This window comes from Aegilops tauschii, chromosome 4 (assembly GCF_002575655.3).
Source record: "Aegilops tauschii subsp. strangulata cultivar AL8/78 chromosome 4, Aet v6.0, whole genome shotgun sequence".
In the NCBI taxonomy this organism is placed as follows: Eukaryota; Viridiplantae; Streptophyta; class Magnoliopsida; order Poales; family Poaceae; genus Aegilops; species Aegilops tauschii.
In genome coordinates, this window is record NC_053038.3 from 118,548,988 (window position 1) to 118,566,046 (window position 17,059).

The 17,059-nt window shown below is 46.1% G+C and overlaps 1 long non-coding RNA gene across 1 annotated transcript; it reads left to right on the forward strand.

Annotated features, from left to right (window-relative positions):
• The first annotated feature begins 219 nt into the window (after positions 1-219).
• Positions 220-3,196, forward strand: LOC109779746 (uncharacterized). The gene is made up of 3 exons (XR_002236904.4): positions 220-487; positions 568-839; positions 2,947-3,196. It is a non-coding gene; the product is annotated as an uncharacterized lncRNA (long non-coding RNA).
• Positions 3,197-17,059: the final 13,863 nt, after the last annotated feature.

Consider the following 17,059-nt stretch of genomic DNA (forward strand, 5'->3'; position numbering starts at 1 on the left):
CTGGAAACCGTGCCGGGCCGCATCTCTCTTCTCTCTTCTCTCTTCTCAACCCAATGCCTTCTACACAGCCCTTTAGCCCACCTACACTACCATACGTTTCAGACCGTCCGATCAAGATCAAATGATCCGAAAGCGGACTAGTTCCCCTAACCCTAGACCCCCCTACCCTATTTAAGCACCCTCCCTTCCAAATTTGGGCATTCCTAGTCAAAACCCTAACCCCCTAGCCCTCCTTCCTCAGATCCGGCGCTGCCACCTTGAAATTCGCGTCAAACCGCTGCCCCGCCGCCACTTGTCACCTCCCCGTAGGCCAGCGCCGCCGCCAGCCTCGCCCTCCACCTCTCCCTACTTGCCACGTGGCCCCTACCCGCTCCCTCCGCCGCGGCCCTGCGAAGCCCGCGGGAGGCCCGCCCGGGCCCGACCGTATCGCTCCTCGCCAACCTGTCGTCGCATTCCTCCGCGCCGCCATGCCAGAACCCCGCCACTGGTAAGCAGCGCGCCGCCGCGCCCCTTCTCCTCCTTCCTCCCCTCGGTTCCACTCACCTCGCTCCCTCCTTTTCCCCGCAGGGATCCGTCGCCATCGCTCTAGTCGGAGAGGGCCTAGAGCTCGCCGGCGCCGGAAATGGGTCCCCGGAGCCAGATCCGGCCTCTACCACTCCGGATCTGCCAACCCTGTGCGTTGGACCTCGCCGGAGTCGCGCCAAACCGCCGTCGTCATCCTGCCTCGTTCGGTGCAGCCTCGTCGCGCCCTCCTGCCTGTGTTGACCGAGGCCGCGCCAGGCCCAGATCCAGCGCGCCCCTTTCCGGCCTGTCTCCACCGGCCGGGCCAAGGCCCATGGGTGAGGACGCGCCCAAGCCCCTCTCCTGTTCATTGTTGGGCCAGCTAGATTCGGCCCAATGCGTGTTTTTTTCCTCTGTTGCGAATTTAGATTTTATCCAGAGAACGCCGTTTTACAGAAAAGTCCCTAGAGTTCATGCATTAAATAACTCATCAACCGTGCATCATATTAAAATGTTTTATATATGTAACTTGCTTAGAATTTTGCCTAGTTTCATAATATACCACTTTCATCCATGTTAAAAATGTTTAAATTGCTGTTTGTTTAAATTTGCTCAAATGCCATGTTAAAATGATTTATTTCATAACTTAATAACTGTAACTCCAAATTTAATAAACTTTATATGTAAATGGGGTGGAAAAAAGCATAGTTTAACATGGTGCCATTACTTTGCATGTTTAGCAACTATAAAATATGGTTTAGAGCAGAACAATACCAAATTCATAATATGCATATGAGGATTTTTCGGGACTTCTTGCTTGTTGTTCCGACCTCATTTAAACTTGCCTATATAGGTAGTTTTATTATGTTTCACCCCTTGCCATGTTTAACAACATTTAATAGTGTTGGGTACCTAACCGGGAGTGAACTAAATAATCGAATGTGGTGTTTCGTCAACATGCATCTTGTTACATGTTGGGCTCCACTTAACTTGTAGTTTTGTTTGTGCACTTTGCCATGCCATGCATATTTAAACCGGACATGCATCATCCTTGGTTGTGCATCATGTCATGTTTATGCTTGTTGGTTTACCATGTTGTTTGCTCTTTTCCGGTGTTGCTTCTTCTTGTTAGTTCCGGTAACGTCGCGTTTGTGAGGATCCGTTCGACTACGTCTGTTTGTCTTCTTCATGGACTCGTTCTTCTTCCTTGCGGGATTTTAGGCAAGATGACCATACCCTCGATATCACTTCTATCTTTGCTTGCTAGTTGGTCGCTCTATCGCTATGTCAGGCTACCTACCACTTGTTCATCATGCCTCCCTATTGCCATGTCAAGCCTCTAACCCACCTTCCTAGCAAACCATTGTTTGGCTATGTTACCGCTTTTGCTCAGCCCCTGTTATAGCGTTGCTAGTTGTAGGTGAAGTTGAAGATTGCTCCATGTTGGAACATGTTTGGGATATCATATTACCTCTTACTTAATTAATGCATCTATACACTTTGTAAAGGATGGAAGATTCGGCCTTTTGCCTGGTGTTTTGTTCCACTCTTGCCGCCCTAGTTTTCGTCATACCGGTGTTATGTTCCTTGATTTTGCGTTCCTAACGCGGTTAGGGTTATGGGACCCCCTTGACAGTACGTTTTGAATAAAACTCCTCCAACAAGGCCCAACCTTGGTTTTAACATTTGCCACCTATACCTTTTCCCTTGGGAGTCGCGCTCTCGAGGGTCATCTTTATTTTAACCCCTCCGGGCCAGTGCTCCTCTGAGTGTTGGTCCAAAACAGAGCCACTTGCGGTGCCGCCCCTAGGCAACTTGGGGTATCTTCGGTTATCGTACGTAGTGTTCATCCGGTGTGCCCTGAGAACGAGATATGTGCACCTCCTATCGGGATTTGGCGGCACAGTCGGGCGGTCTTGCTGGTCTTGTTTTACCATTGTCGAAATGTCTTGTAACCGGGATTCCGAGTCTGATCGGGTTGTTCCGGGAGAAGGAACATCCTTCGTTGATCGTGAGAGCTTGTGATGGGCTAAGTTGGGACACCCCTGTAGGGTATAAACTTTCGAGAGCCGCGCCCGCGGTTATGTGGCAGATGGGAATTTGTTAATATCCGGTTGTAGAGAACTTGACACTTAACTTAATTAAAATGCATCAACCGCGTGTGTAGCCGTGATGGTCTCTTTTCGGCGGAGTCCGGGAAGTGAACACGGTTTGAGTTATGTTTGAACGTAAGTAGTTTCAGGATCACTTCTTGATCACTTGTAGCTTCACGACCGTCGCGTAGCTTCTCATCTTACTCTTACTTGCGTATGTTAGCCACCATATTTGCTTAGCGCTTGCTGCACTCTACCTCATTACCTTACCCCTACCCATAAGCTTAAATAGTCTTGATCTCGCGGATGTGAGATTGCTGAGTCCTCGTGACTTACGGATACTTTCAAACAGTTGCAGGTGCCGATGATACCAGTGTAGGTGACGCTACCGAACTCAAATGGGAGTTCGACGAGGACCTTGGTTGTTACTATGTTTCGTTTCCTGATGATCGGTTGTGAGGCCCAGTTGGGACGATCGGGGATCTAGCATTTGGGGTTGTCTTCTTTTATTTTGGTTCCATAGCCGGACCTTGATTGTACTCTGGATGATGTATGTTTAACTTGTTATTTGTGTGAAGTGGCGATTGTAAGCCAACTCTTTATCCCTTTCTTATTCAGTACATGAGATTATGTAAAGATTACCCCTCTTGCGACAAAACCACAATGCAGTTATGCCTCTAAGTCGTGCCTCGACACGTGGGAGATATAGCCGCATCGTGGGTGTTACAAGTTGGTAATTAGAGCCATCCCCGACTTAGGAGCCCCCTGCTTGATCGAACCGCTGACGTTGTTGAGTCTAGAACAAAATGTTTTGAGTCTTAGGATTATATATATCGGAGAGTGGGATTCTTTTTACTCCTCAGTCCCTTCGTCGCTCTGGTGAAGCCTCCTGACGTAGATGTTTTGACTTTCCTCTCCTCAAATTTCATGAACTTTTTTTAGGATCATGCGGGTATCTTGGAATTGTTCTGATATTCTTGTGACGAGAAGATTGTTCTTGGTGCCTCCTGACAGTTAGGGGTTGTGGCAGTGTCCTGGGGAGTTGAGCTCCGAGGTGTTGTCGTCACAATTTTATCATTGCAGTTCTGGAATACTTGAGTTTCGTCGACATCGAAAATCTCTTTTATGCAGTTGTTGGTGAGATAACCTCGACGCCATCCAGTACTGGGGTGGGAGTTCAGGAGTATTGCCATAACTCGTATAATGGATGCTTTTCGAAGGTTGAGGTACACGATTTCCGGAGTTTTCTTGGTTATGTGTTGATTGATGGATACAGCTGGATGTAGGGATTGTTTAGTTTGGGTGAGATATATTGCTTCCCGTGTATCCCCAACACCAGATTGCATAACCAGAAATTTTCAGGAGTTAATAGGTGGGAATTCAAGTAGTTACCTAGGATATCTTTTCGACAAATGCATGATATGAGATTGGGGTTCGACGTCTAGTGGTCCACCTATCCACGGTTGGTTTTACAGTGGTCTCGTTGTGTCTTAAAGAGTCCTTGGCTATGCTGACTCAGGGACACTTCGTATGTCATGTGCACAGCCTTGTACATGATGGTGCTGTACGATCGAGCCCGTGTGGGCCCCACCACGAAAACTTCGGACGAAATCTCTACCATATGTTTGTTCCGGCTTATTCTGCAAGCTAATCCTTTGTTTTGTTTTGAGTTGTGGTATTCGAGTTGCTTCAAAGTCAAATGTTGATTCCATACCTTTCCTAAGCGGTGTTCGCATATTTCTTTATGGATACTAATCCTTCTTGATTGTCGAGATTGTCTTGTCAATCCTTTTCAACCGGTGTTTTCATCTTCAAGTTATTCCTTCCACTTCATCCTTGGAAGATCAACTCTCATCTTCTCAACGGTGTCATTTCCCCATCCCCATTTATTTTTCTTTCCGACCCTCCCGCCCTTTTGTTCACAGAGTCTGAAGTCGCTAATCGAGTATCCTTTTATTCATGCCGAATGGTCATGCCAATTCTTTTCCAACCGGTGTGCTTCTCTTCAAGTGGATCCGATCATTTTCAACATCCGCAAGATCAACTCTAAGTTTTCTCAACGGTGTTTGTTTCCTCCGTCCCAAGTTGTCTTTGTTTTCCCGCCCTCCCACCCCTTTTTCTTCAAGGACTCAGATTTCTTAATCAAGTATCCATCTTATGGATGTGAAGACTCTTCATTCTTTTCTTTCAATGTTCTTATCCGGTGATTGTCATGAAGATGGTCAGAAGTTTCAAGTTCATCATTCTTCATTCTCTTTCTTCTCCGGTGGTCTAAAATCAAGCTTTCGGTGTTGACCATATCCCTTTCGTCCTTTCATATGCTTTGTTATGCCGGTGCACCTCTTAATCATTAACCTCTCACTTTTCATTTGTATCTGGAGTGCTGAAGATATCTCAGAAGATTCATGTTTCCAATTTTAATCCATTCAAGCTATTTGGAGATAATTATCTCATGCAAGCCATTTAATTCAACCGGCACAATCTCTCTTTAAATTGTTCAACGGTGTATCTTTTGAGTGGGCCATAACCCACAGGTCTTTTCCCAGGATCTTACCTAACTCTTCTAATTTTCCGAAGTTATTCTCGAATTCCTTTCAAAGTTTGACGTAAGAATGAACTATCATCAGTCAAATGTCTCTCTCCAAGTTCGCTTTCATATTCTTTTCATCGTTGGTTCAACCTTTTTATTCTTCATTACGGAGTGCCTCAACAATTCATGGTGGTGTTTCTCGTCGTCATTCTCGGATTTTGAAGACCGAAGAAGAGTTTCTCTTCAATCATATCTGTTCTCTTGAAGATTCATGGTTCTAGCTTGATGCCATCCTCTCATAATTGTTTTCGATTGTAAGAATTCTTTTCACCCATCCGGAACAATTCAAGAGTCTTTTCAGTTTGATTCTCCGAAGGCCATCATTTCGGGTTTATTCATTTTCAGCTTTCAGCTCTCATTCTCCAAATCTTAACGGTGGCTTGTTCAATATTCCTCTTCCTATGTTCTCATATTAATTTACTCGTTCTTTCAATCCTACCGCTGGTTCGCTGAAGAACTTCCCAAGTTTGCACTATATCTCTCTTAATCCTTTCTACGAGAATAAGAAGTATGCCAAATCTGTTGCTTGTCATCAATCAAAATTGGTGAAGGATACACATAACGTAATTCTTATTATTGTTTCATCCAAGTGATCTAGTTTCTTCTTTCCAAAGTGTTCATCATGTCACATTTCGTGGTTCGAGATGCTTCATCTTTTCTTTTCCGGAGTTCCAAGCTTCCCGTTTTATCTCGTCGCGAAGCTCCATCTAAATCATCGCAAGGCTTCACCTTGTGTTTTCAACTTCTCTTCCTTTTATCATCCTTTTATTACCGGAGTTCTTCTTGGAGGTTCTACAGGGTGGTTCGCCAAAGATTCTTTTCATTCTTCAATTGTTCTTCAAGTTTTCTCTCGAAGTTAAGATCCACCAAGCTATACTCTAAAATAAACATGGTGCCCAACACATGTTTTGATTGAGGAGTTCAAGCCTTCTTCGTATTGCATTCTGAAGTGCAGTTCTTCCTATCTTATCTTTTGAGGTGGTGTTATGTCATTCTTGATAATTTCCCTTCGTGTTTCATGATTCACAAATACCAAGAACGACATATTCTAAATCCATCATTTTCTCATCGTTCAGGAGATCTTTCCAACTAATCAATCTCTTTGTTGGAATTATCTTGGGTTATATTTCACCTAAAGCCTTCCATTGGGAATGCTGCTATTATGGTGTGTATCTATGATCCAAGTTTTCTCTTTATTATCTTGGTGAAGAAGTTTTCATCTCTTTATCGTTCTCCACCAACCAATTGTTTGCGTTAGTGGTAGAATTTCACCTAAAGATCTGAGAGGGTTTTCATAAGCCCACGAGTTTCACATCTTGTCGTTGTTGATTATTCAACAACTCCGTTCAACCCTTCCTTGTAATGTTACTCTTCCAAGTTTACTCTTTCTTCTCCGTCCATTTAATTCCATTCTTTCATTTCAACCGGAGGCTTTGTGATGTTGCACTCTTTGACCCATCATTCCATTTTTGTCAAAGATCATGTTATTTCCTTTGCTTAGCCATTCAAACGGAGTGTCGTGTCCTCTTTTCAAGTATCCTCTCATCCTGTCAAGATCATGTTCAATTCCTTCCATTTACAGTCGGAGTGCTGTCCAAATTATATCATTATTATTCCTTCTCTATCTTGTTTTAACCGGAGTGTTGTGTCTATCAATCCTCTTCTAACCGGAGTGTCATCCAAGTGCTTTCATTTTGCCAAGTTCATATTCTATGCCTTCCATTTCCAACCGAAGTGTTGTCGTAATTGGTCTTTATCGTTCCTTGTACATCTCGTTTCAACCGGAGTGCTTGCAAGTACTTGTCCATTGTAACCCTTTTCTAATGTCTTTCAACCTACAAGGTTCCCGTAATGTTCCTTGTTCCTCTTTTCTAATGGAGTGTTTTCAACTTTGTTCATCTTCGTTGTATTCTTTTTGTCAATTTGTTCAACATCGCAAGGTTCTTTGGTTTCACTCGTTTGTCAAAGAAGCAACTTAGTTTTACCTCTTCTCTTCCTCTTCCGTTTCTCTCCGGTGTCATTCTTAGATCTCGGGACGAGATTCTCTCGTAGTGGTGGAGTGTTGTAAAGCCCCGAGACCGATGCACCAGGTGCTCCCAGTTATTCGCCATCGTTGCCATGTTTTTCTGCTTGCGTGTTGCATTTTGCCATGTCATCATGTGCATTGCATCATCATGTTTTCAAAACTTGCATCCGTCCGGTTTTCCCCAGTTCTCTCCGTTGTCCGTTCTGAGCCCAGACACACTTGCACGCGCCCGCGGCACCTCTGAAATAGTATTTTATAAGTGGCCGGAAAATTTTCTTGGGATGGGATGAAAGTTGGAGTGCGGTGTTGTTATGTTGTCGGTAGGCCGCCTGCCAAGTTTCATCGCAATCGGAGTCCGTTTGACGCCCCAATGGATAACTACAGCGGCAGTATAGCCGGTCTTTTCGTCGGACGTTTTCGGTCTCTGGAAACCGTGCCAGGCTGCATCTCTCCTCTCTCTTCTCAGCCCAATGCCGTCTACACAACCCTTTAGCCCACCTACACTACCCATATGTTTCGGACCATCCGATCGAGATCAAATGATCCGAAAGCGGACTAGTTCCCCTAACCCCAGACCCCCTACCCTATTTAAGCACCCTCCCTTCCAAATTTGGGCATTCCTAGTCAAAACCCTAACCCCATAGCCCTCCTTCCTCAGATCCGGCGCTGCCACCTCAAAATCCGCGTCCAACCGCTGCCCCGCCGCCACTTGTCGCCTCCCCGCAGGCCAGCGCCGCCTCCAGCCTCGCCCTCCACCTCTCCCTACTTGCCACGTGGCCCCTGCCCGCTCCCCTCCGCCGCGGCCCTGCGAAGCCTGCGGGAGGCCCGACCGCGTCGCTCCCTGCAAACTGCATCGCCCCGAGCTCCAGATCGGGAGAGGAGCTCTCGATCCAGAGCCCTCGCCACCCTGCCGTCGCATTCCTCCGCGCCGCCACGCCGGATCCCCGCCGCCGGTGAGTAGCGTGCCGCCGCGCCCCTTCTCCTCTTTCCTCCCCTCGGTTCCCCTCACCTCGCTCCCTCCTTTTCCCCGCAGGGATCCGTCGCCACCGCTCTAGCCGGAGAGGGCCTAGAGCTCGCCAGAGCTTCACCGGCCCTTGCCGTCGCCGGGAATGGGTCCCCGGAGCCAGATCCGGCCTCTACCACTCCGGATCCGCCCGTCCCGCGCCTTGGACGTCGCCGGAGTCGCGCCAAACCGCCGTCGTCATCCTGGCTCGTTCGGTGCAGCCTCGCTGCGCCCTCCTGCCTGCGTTGACCGAGGCCGCGCCAGGCCCAGATCCAGCGCGCCCCTTTCCGGCCTCTCTCCATCGGCCGGGCCAAGGCCCATGGGTGAGGACGCGCCCAAGCCCCTCTCCTGTGCATTGTTGGGCCAGCTAGATTCGGCCCAATGCGTGTTTTTTCCTCTGTTGCGAATTTAGATTTTATCCAGAGAACGTCGTTTTATAGAAAAGTCCCTAGAGTTCATGCATTTAATAACTCATCAACTGTGCATCATATTAAAATGTTTTATATATGTAACTTGCTTATAATTTTGCCTAGTTTCATAATATACCACTTTCATCCATGTTAAAAATGTTTAAATTGCTGTTTGTTTAAATTTGCTCAAATGCCATGTTAAAATGATTTAGTTCATAACTTAATAACTGTAACTCCAAATTTAATAAAATTTATATGAAAATAGGGTGGAAAAAGCATAGTTTAACATGATGCCATTACTTTGCATGTTTAACAACTCTAAAATATGGTTTAGGGCAGAACATTACCAAATTCGTAATATGCATATGAGGATTTTTTCGGACTTGTTGCTTGTTGTTCCGGCCTCATTTAAACTTGCCTAGATACGTAGTTTTATTATGCTTCACCCCTTGCCATGTTTAATAACATTTAATAGTGTTGGGTACCTAACCGGGAGTGAACTAAATAATCGACTGTGGTGTTTCGTCAACATGCATCTTGTTACATGTTGGGCTCCACTTAACTTGTAGTTTTGTTTGTGCACTTTGCCATGACATGCATATTTAAACCGGACATGCATCATCCTTGGTTGTGCATCATGTCATGTTTATGCTTGTTGGTTTACCATGTTGTTTGCTCTTTTTCGGTGTTTCTTCTTCTTGTTAGTTCCGGTAACGTCGCGTTTGTGAGGATCCGTTCGACTACGTCTGTTTGTCTTCTTCATGGACTCGTTCTTCTTCCTTGCGGGATTTCAGGCAAGATGACCATACCCTCGATATCACTTCTACCTTTGCTTGCTAGTTGTTCGCTCTATCGCTATGTCGCGCTACCTACCACTTGTTCATCATGCCTCCCCTATTGCCATGTCAAGCCTCTAACCCACCTTCCTAGCAAACCGTTGTTTCGCTATGTTACCGGTTTTGCTCAGCCCCTCATATAGCGTTGCTAGTTGCAGGTGAAGTTGAATATTGGTCCATGTTGAACATGTTTGGGATATCATATTACCTCTTACTTAATTAATGCATCTATTCACTTGGTAAAGGGTGGAAGGCTCGGCCTTTTGCCTGGTGTTTTGTTCCACTCTTGCCGCCCTAGTTTTCGTCATACAGGTGTTATGTTCCTTGATTTTGCGTTCCTAACGCGGTTGGGGTTATGGGACCCCCTTGACAGTTCGCTTTGAATAAAACTCCTCCAGCAAGGCCCAACCTTGGTTTTAACATTTGCCACCTATACCTTTTCCCTTGGGAGTCGCGCTCTCGAGGGTCATCTTTATTTTAACCCCTTCGGGCCAGTGCTCCTCTGAGTGTTGGTCCAAAACAGAGCCACTTGCGGTGCCGCCCCTAGGCAACTTAGGGTATCTTCGGTTGCCGTACGTAGTGTTCAACCGGTGTGCCCTGAGAACGAGATATCTGCACCTCCTATCGGGATTTGTCGGCACAGTCGGGCGGTCTTGCTGGTCTTGTTTTACCATTGTCGAAATGTCTTGTAACCGGGATTCCGAGTCTGATCGGGTTGTTCCGGGAGAAGGAACATCCTTCGTTGATCGTGAGAGCTTGTGATGGGCTAAGTTGGGACACCTCTGTAGGGTATAAACTTTCGAGAGCCGTGCCCGCGATTATGTGGCAGATGGGAATTTGTTAATATCCGGTTGTAGAGAACTTGACACTTAACTTAATTAAAATGCATCAACCGCGTGTGTAGCCGTGATGGTCTCTTTTCGGCGGAGTCCAGGAAGTGAACACGGTTTGAGTTATGTTGGAACGTAAGTAGTTTCAGGATCACTTCTTGATCACTTGTAGCTTCACGACCGTCGCGTAGCTTCTCATCTTACTCTTACTTGCGTATGTTAGCCACCATATTTGCTTAGCGCTTGCTGCACTCTACCTCATTACCTTACCCCTACCCATAAGCTTAAATAGTCTTGATCTCGCGGGTGTGAGATTGCTGAGTCCTCGTGACTTATGGATACTTCCAAACAGTTGCAGGTGCCGATGATACCAGTGTAGGTGACGCTACCGAACTCAAGTGGGAGTTCGACGAGGACCTTGGTTGTTACTATGTTTCGTTTCCTGATGATCGGTTGTGAGGCCCAGTTGGGACGATCAGGGATCTAGCATTTGGGGTTGTCTTATTTTATTTTGGTTCCGTAGTCGGACCCTGATTGTACTCTGTATGATGTATGTTTAACTTGTTATTTGTGTGAAGTGGCGATTGTAAGCCAACTCTTTGTCCCTTTCTTATTCAGTACATGGGATTGTGTAAAGATTACCCCTCTTGCGATAAAACCACAATGCGGTTATGCCTCTAAGTCATGCCTCGACACGTGGGAGATATAGCCGCATCATGGGTGTTACATGTGGTGTGTTGTTAAGGTAATAGACGAATGATGGTTGAAGTTGGCAACAATCATGATTGTAGATTCTTATTCAATTAGAGAACAAATTCAAATTTAGTTTGAAGCGTAGCGGTAGTTTAGACATTTGGAATGCACTAAAATGTTGGTATGAGTAGGTTACATGCATTATACAGCCAGCAAAAACATTTAATTGGACATAACATGGATTCATATCTTTGAATAGCATTTGTATAGTAAAACGGGACAAGACCTCTCTTTGTGTGGTGTGAATAGTTTTATTTTTTTTTTCGTTTTTTCCGTTGAGTGAAGTGCGAATTGATTTGGTACGTACAAGTACAATATTAAACGTTAGGCTTGTCCCTAAAATTCATCCCGCGCCTTGTTATATCCCAAAAATTCAGATATCATGCTCCCAAAACTCGCGCCTTGCTATCCCGAAATTACAACGCACGCGAGAACTCCCTGGAGCTGCCAAATCCCGAGACACGAAATCCCCATTCTAACCCTGAGCCAAAAGGGCCGCTAGTTCAAATCAGTGGGGGTACTTTTGTAACACACCTTACATTTTGGACAAGCGCGTCCCTAAGTCATGGTTCCCCCTCCCATCGCCTCCTTTTCGCCATTTGAAATCCCAGGCTGCCATAACCTCTCTGCTCTAGCCGCGAAACCCAACACTCCTTCGTCCGCCACCTCACCGCTGCCCAGCCGGAGCCTCTTCCCCAACGACGTCGTCCACCGCAACAGCTCGACGTCCCTCAACCACCTCCCTGGATGAGGATCCGTCGTCCATCTCGTCGTCCCGTCGGTTCAGCCGCCCCGTCCTCCGCCTCCAAGGAGCTGCCCCGATGATCGCCTCGTCTATCACGGCTTCTCCATCCCCACAGCGCTGCCTTAACCTGCTCCACCAGAACCGCAGCATCCTCACCGACTCCTCGGATGAAGCCTAGGCCTACTCGGTGCCACCAAAGAGCTTGTACACTCATCGCATCGCACCTTCTCCTTAACTCAACCTCCCAGCGCAGACAGTGCTCCATCCCGCACCCCCATGGCGTGGCTACCTCGAAGCCGGCGCCGCGGGAGACATCTCCACAACGGCTCTCCCCCAGTGCAAGGCCCCTTCGGCGGCGGCGGCCATACCAACCGGATCTGCTGCTGCTGCTCCAACTCTTGCTCGCGCTGCTGCTGCTGCTCCAGCTCTCGCTTGCTAGCTCGTGCTGCTGCTGCTGCTCCGGCTCTCGCTCGCGCTGCTGCTGCTGCTCTCCCCCTCGCTCGTGCTGCTGCTCTACTCCGATTTAGCTACACTTCAGTTGACTGAATCGACTTTTGGGTCAATCGATTTTTAGGGGGTGGGGGGGGCTTGCGAGAGTTAAGGTAGAACCACCCGCAACGGGGAGGGGGGCTCGCCGGAGAGGTTCCACACTATCTATCTTAGGGTTCAGGGTGGGGCGGTGGTTGCCCGCGGTGGGGGGAGGGTCCGGTGGTGGGTCGATGGTGTGGGGATCGCCGGTGAAAAAGCTCAGCGCGGGGGGGGGGGGGGGGGGGCTAGAGGGCTGGTTGGGGCGGCGGCGGACCGGCGGTGGGGAGTTATTTCGGGGCAGCGAGGTGGCGCGGGAGCGCCGCCGGCCGCAGGCGGCGGGGCTGGCGGTTCGGCCGGTGGTGGCTGGCGGCTCAGGGGGGTGCAGGTTGAAGACGAACTGCATGCCCTCCCTAAACTACATGTGAAGTGCCTCTCTACTACCATTGCGTTCAGTTTCGACAGTAACATTCAGATTCCACAGTAAATTTCAGTTTCGACAGTTAAGTTCAAAATCAACAGTTTTTACCTCATCTGTTGTAGTCAGGTGTTTTTTGGTGATGTAAATTTTACATTTATCACTTTTTGGTAATGTATTTCACATCATCTATTAGAGATGCTATTAGAATCCCACTTGAGATTAACGATGTGTGTCTTGTACTGCTTCAGCCTCGACGTCTTACGGCTCGCCGAAGCTGCTCCAACGACTAAACCATCCATCACAACAGAGCAGTGCCGTGTATGTCTTCTAAAGATTCCTCAGTTCTTCCGCCACACCTCCGACAGCCACCTCTGCCTCAACTTCTTCAGTGACCAACCCAATGATGCTGAGGTCGACACGGCTATGGCAAAGAGGTTGTACACTTGTCGCATCACTTATTACTCTACATTCATGTCGATCCATTAGGGCTATTTTGGTTCAAAGGAAAAACATAGAAATAGGAAATTTTCCTATGGCACTCTACTATTCAATTATTCATGCATTTTGTTGAAAGGAATGGAGCACAACATCCACCTGGACCTACTTTTCAACATCCTATGCATGAAAACAAGACCAAGTGCATTAGTGGCAGAATAACATTCTAATTGTACACGCTTTCATATGGTTTCACTTTAATTTGGCCATGTTTCTTTGCATTCCTCTGCTCTTCCAATTCCTGTGAACCAAACACCCAAGTTGACAGAAATCTTGTGTTTACAAATGCTCTGTCTCCCATGTGCATTCCTATCCTATTCCGGTGTTTTTCGTATCCCTGCGTTTTTAGAATCATGCAAGCCAAAGGAACCCTTACAGAATTACTTCAGTTACAGCTAGGCGTCGAAGAAAACTTTGTGTGGTTTGTCCTGCTCCTGCCGCGACGTCGTCCACCTCACCTAAGCTGCTCCATCGACAGAAGCATCCACCAAACCAGACATCACGACTCCTGACCGTCTTTCGCCGCCTCAGATCTCCTTCCCTGCCGCCGGCACCCACCGCAACGGCATCACCATCATCGACTCAGCAGATGAACCTGAGGAGTACGCGGGTCCACAAGAGAGGTCGCACTCTTTTGTTTCTGCTTATTGTTATGCATTGCTTAATATTGCCTGCTACTTTATCGTCATGTTCACCTCTTAGACTCCAAGTCAGGTCCAAATTAATGTTCAAACTTGAGTTCTAAATTAGTTGTGGGGCACATATCGAGGCAGCAATGAGTAGTATCTCTTTCTAATATCTGGTTCACCTAGGGTATGCATATGTTATTCATCTTGGGTGGGAGACAAATAGTAAATCAATCATCATTTGTCTTTTTATTAAAGTAAAGCAATCATCAGCCTGCTATCATTATTTTTGGATCCATCCATTGGTTGTTACCATCACTCTAGATTTCTGCATGCTCTCCTTACATAATCTTACTATATTATTTTCGTATGCATGTCAGATATTGTACACAGTCATGCTGAACATGTAGAGAAAAAGAGAAGAGTTTTGCGCGGCAATACAATGTCATGCAGACATCGCTCCATGGTGGGTTCAATGGCAAACCCTCCCCCTCTCCAGATTGTAATCTAGAGGAAGATATCTGTTCTGAGGCAGATTCAGATGCAGTTGACCACTCCTATTTACCACCAAGGTGTTTGCTCTAACTTGGCATGATGATGTTAGTCATATCATGCATATGTTGCCTTGCAGTGCCTACTTTCGACGTCATATATGTCATCTGCTTAGTTTAGACATGTTCTGTAATGCCACCTGTTTAGTTTCTATATCATATATGGGAATTATGCAGTCTGATGTCTTTTAGCTAGCCATAATATATGTGAAATGTGCAATGCCATCCTGTTTAACCAGGCATCATATATTTGAATGATATCTTGCCCATCCTTTTCTTCATTACATTTCCATTTTTCGACAATGTTTGTACATTAAACTACTCTTCCCGTGAATCAGCCATTTGAGTGGGTGATGGAAAAATCTGGAGTGAAAACAAGGCCTTCAGAGCAGACAGTGCCACCTGTCGAAGCAGATCTCTTGCTGGGTCCCGATAGCTCCTCAGAGATGGATTCAGAGACAGATGACCAGTCCTATTCCCCCACCGAGGTGTATGCTCTAACTTGGCATGGTTATACTGCTCATATCATGCATTTGGTGTCTTGCATTGCATAGTTTAGACTTCATATACACAATATTCAACACCATGTTCTTAGTTCAGACATCATATATGCGAATGCCCTCTGCTTAGCATATAAATCACATATGTGAATTAAATCATGCGATCCTGATTACTTAGATAACATGTATGTGAATTATGTCATGCGATCCTGTTTAGTTAGTCATCATATCTGTACATTCAACTATGTTTCTTGTTTATCAACCATTTTAATTGGAGCGGGTGATGGCAGTATCTAGCGGAGTAAAAACATGGTCTTCAAATAAAATAGTGTTACCTCTTGGTGGAGATAGCACCCCAGTTGTACATGCGCGAGAACCAGCCCTACCACACATAACCCAGACTCCCGCAGATTGTACCCCTACTGCGATGGACAGAGAACCAGCTTCACCCAATCTAACCCCAACCCCAGCAGATAGTAACCCAGTTCCTGTTGACACATCACCATCTCCACCATAGAGCTCCCAAACAAGAGCAATTAGTAAGGCAACTCCAGTGCCCAAAGCGCCAGTACTACCACGGCGAACCCCAACTCCACCAGTTAGTACACCTATTCCTGTGGAGGACGCACAACCAACCATTCGTAGTTTAGCATCTATCGCATTTGATGTTGTTAAATCCTATGTGCGTATCTTCCCATCATGGAAATATTATACTGAAAATGAAGGAAAATGCCAGTTGCAGGTGTTTGTCCAGGAGTTATGTGTAAGTAATGTTATTCATGGCAATTACTTGCTTTGTCCCATACATTCTACCTCCATGATGGTTATAATACAGCAAATTTTCCCATTTTTCTCTGTAGAGAAGGACCAATTTGGAAACTCAGGATGAGGTAACCTGTGCTATCTTCAAGAATGCTTGGTGGCAGTACCGAAATTACCTGAAGAAAACCTACTTCACTGGCAAAGAAACTCATTAAATTCCCTTACGTTCTCCTGAGACACGTTTACTGGATGATGACTGGGAACGCCTTCTTCTGTACTGGTCCCGAGCCAAGAATATGGTAAGGTCTATGAGTTCATTTTTTTAAGTACTATATGCTTGTGTCTTACTGTACTCTGTTCATGTAGAACAAGTGCTTAAACCTGAAGAACATGTAGACCCGTGGTACCCATCTGAATTCTTGTTGTGCCGTGTAGTTTCCCACGCTTTGTATTCTTTCAGTGCTGCTTTCTCTTGAACTGATATGATTTGAACCGTGTCTCTATTTTGATTTGGCAAGACAATGCAATGACCATAGGACATAGATATATGTTTGTTTGATGCTTTTATAACGTACTACTTGGCAATAGAAGACTTGGTAGTTTAATCTTGTCCACCTTACTAATGAACTGGTTCACCGAAATGAGTTTCATATACTAGTACATGTTAAACCTGTTATGTGTTTGCTTGTTTCTTCTTTTAGAATGCTGACAGAATATTGGGGAAGAGTGCCTTATTAAGCAATGGTAAAGGAAGTAATGCAGATAAGGTTCAGGATAGTGATACATCCTTGTTGGTCTCCAACAAAGCTGATAAACCAGCTAAGGAAAACTATCTTGAAGACAGTGAGACAGCCCCAAAGTCCTGTCTTGGTTTAGTGTTCGAGTTACTGGCCACTACCGCTGGCACAATCTATTCAAACTCACTGCCTGAATCAATTCGGTTTCTTGAGTCTCAACTACAAGCTGAAAGACATCGATCAGCTGTGCTGCGACAAGAAGCGGAAGGACCGCGGAAGTCCCTGGAGCATTCAGATGCATACTCTCTGGTGCAACAGCAAGCGTTGAGGATTTTAGCGCCAAACAGGACAAAGCTAATAAGCTTGCTAAGCTTATTGCCAGCATGGCGGATGCCCAGGATAACGTTTCTTGAGCTCTTTTGAAGTTGTTTCAGTTATGGACTTGTTTTGCTGCCACGTTTATTTGCACTGGTGGCCAATTTAGACGGCTAGTGTATGTCCCTATATTTTCACTGGTGGCGAACTTTGATGCCAAGTGGATGTAATATGTGCAATAGCCGTAATAGCCTAGCGTTAGTTGCTTGCTTATTTATTTCCTTATTGTCTTGTTTAGTTGTTTCCTTGTAGTCACTGCAATTCTTTTTCCATGTTTTTC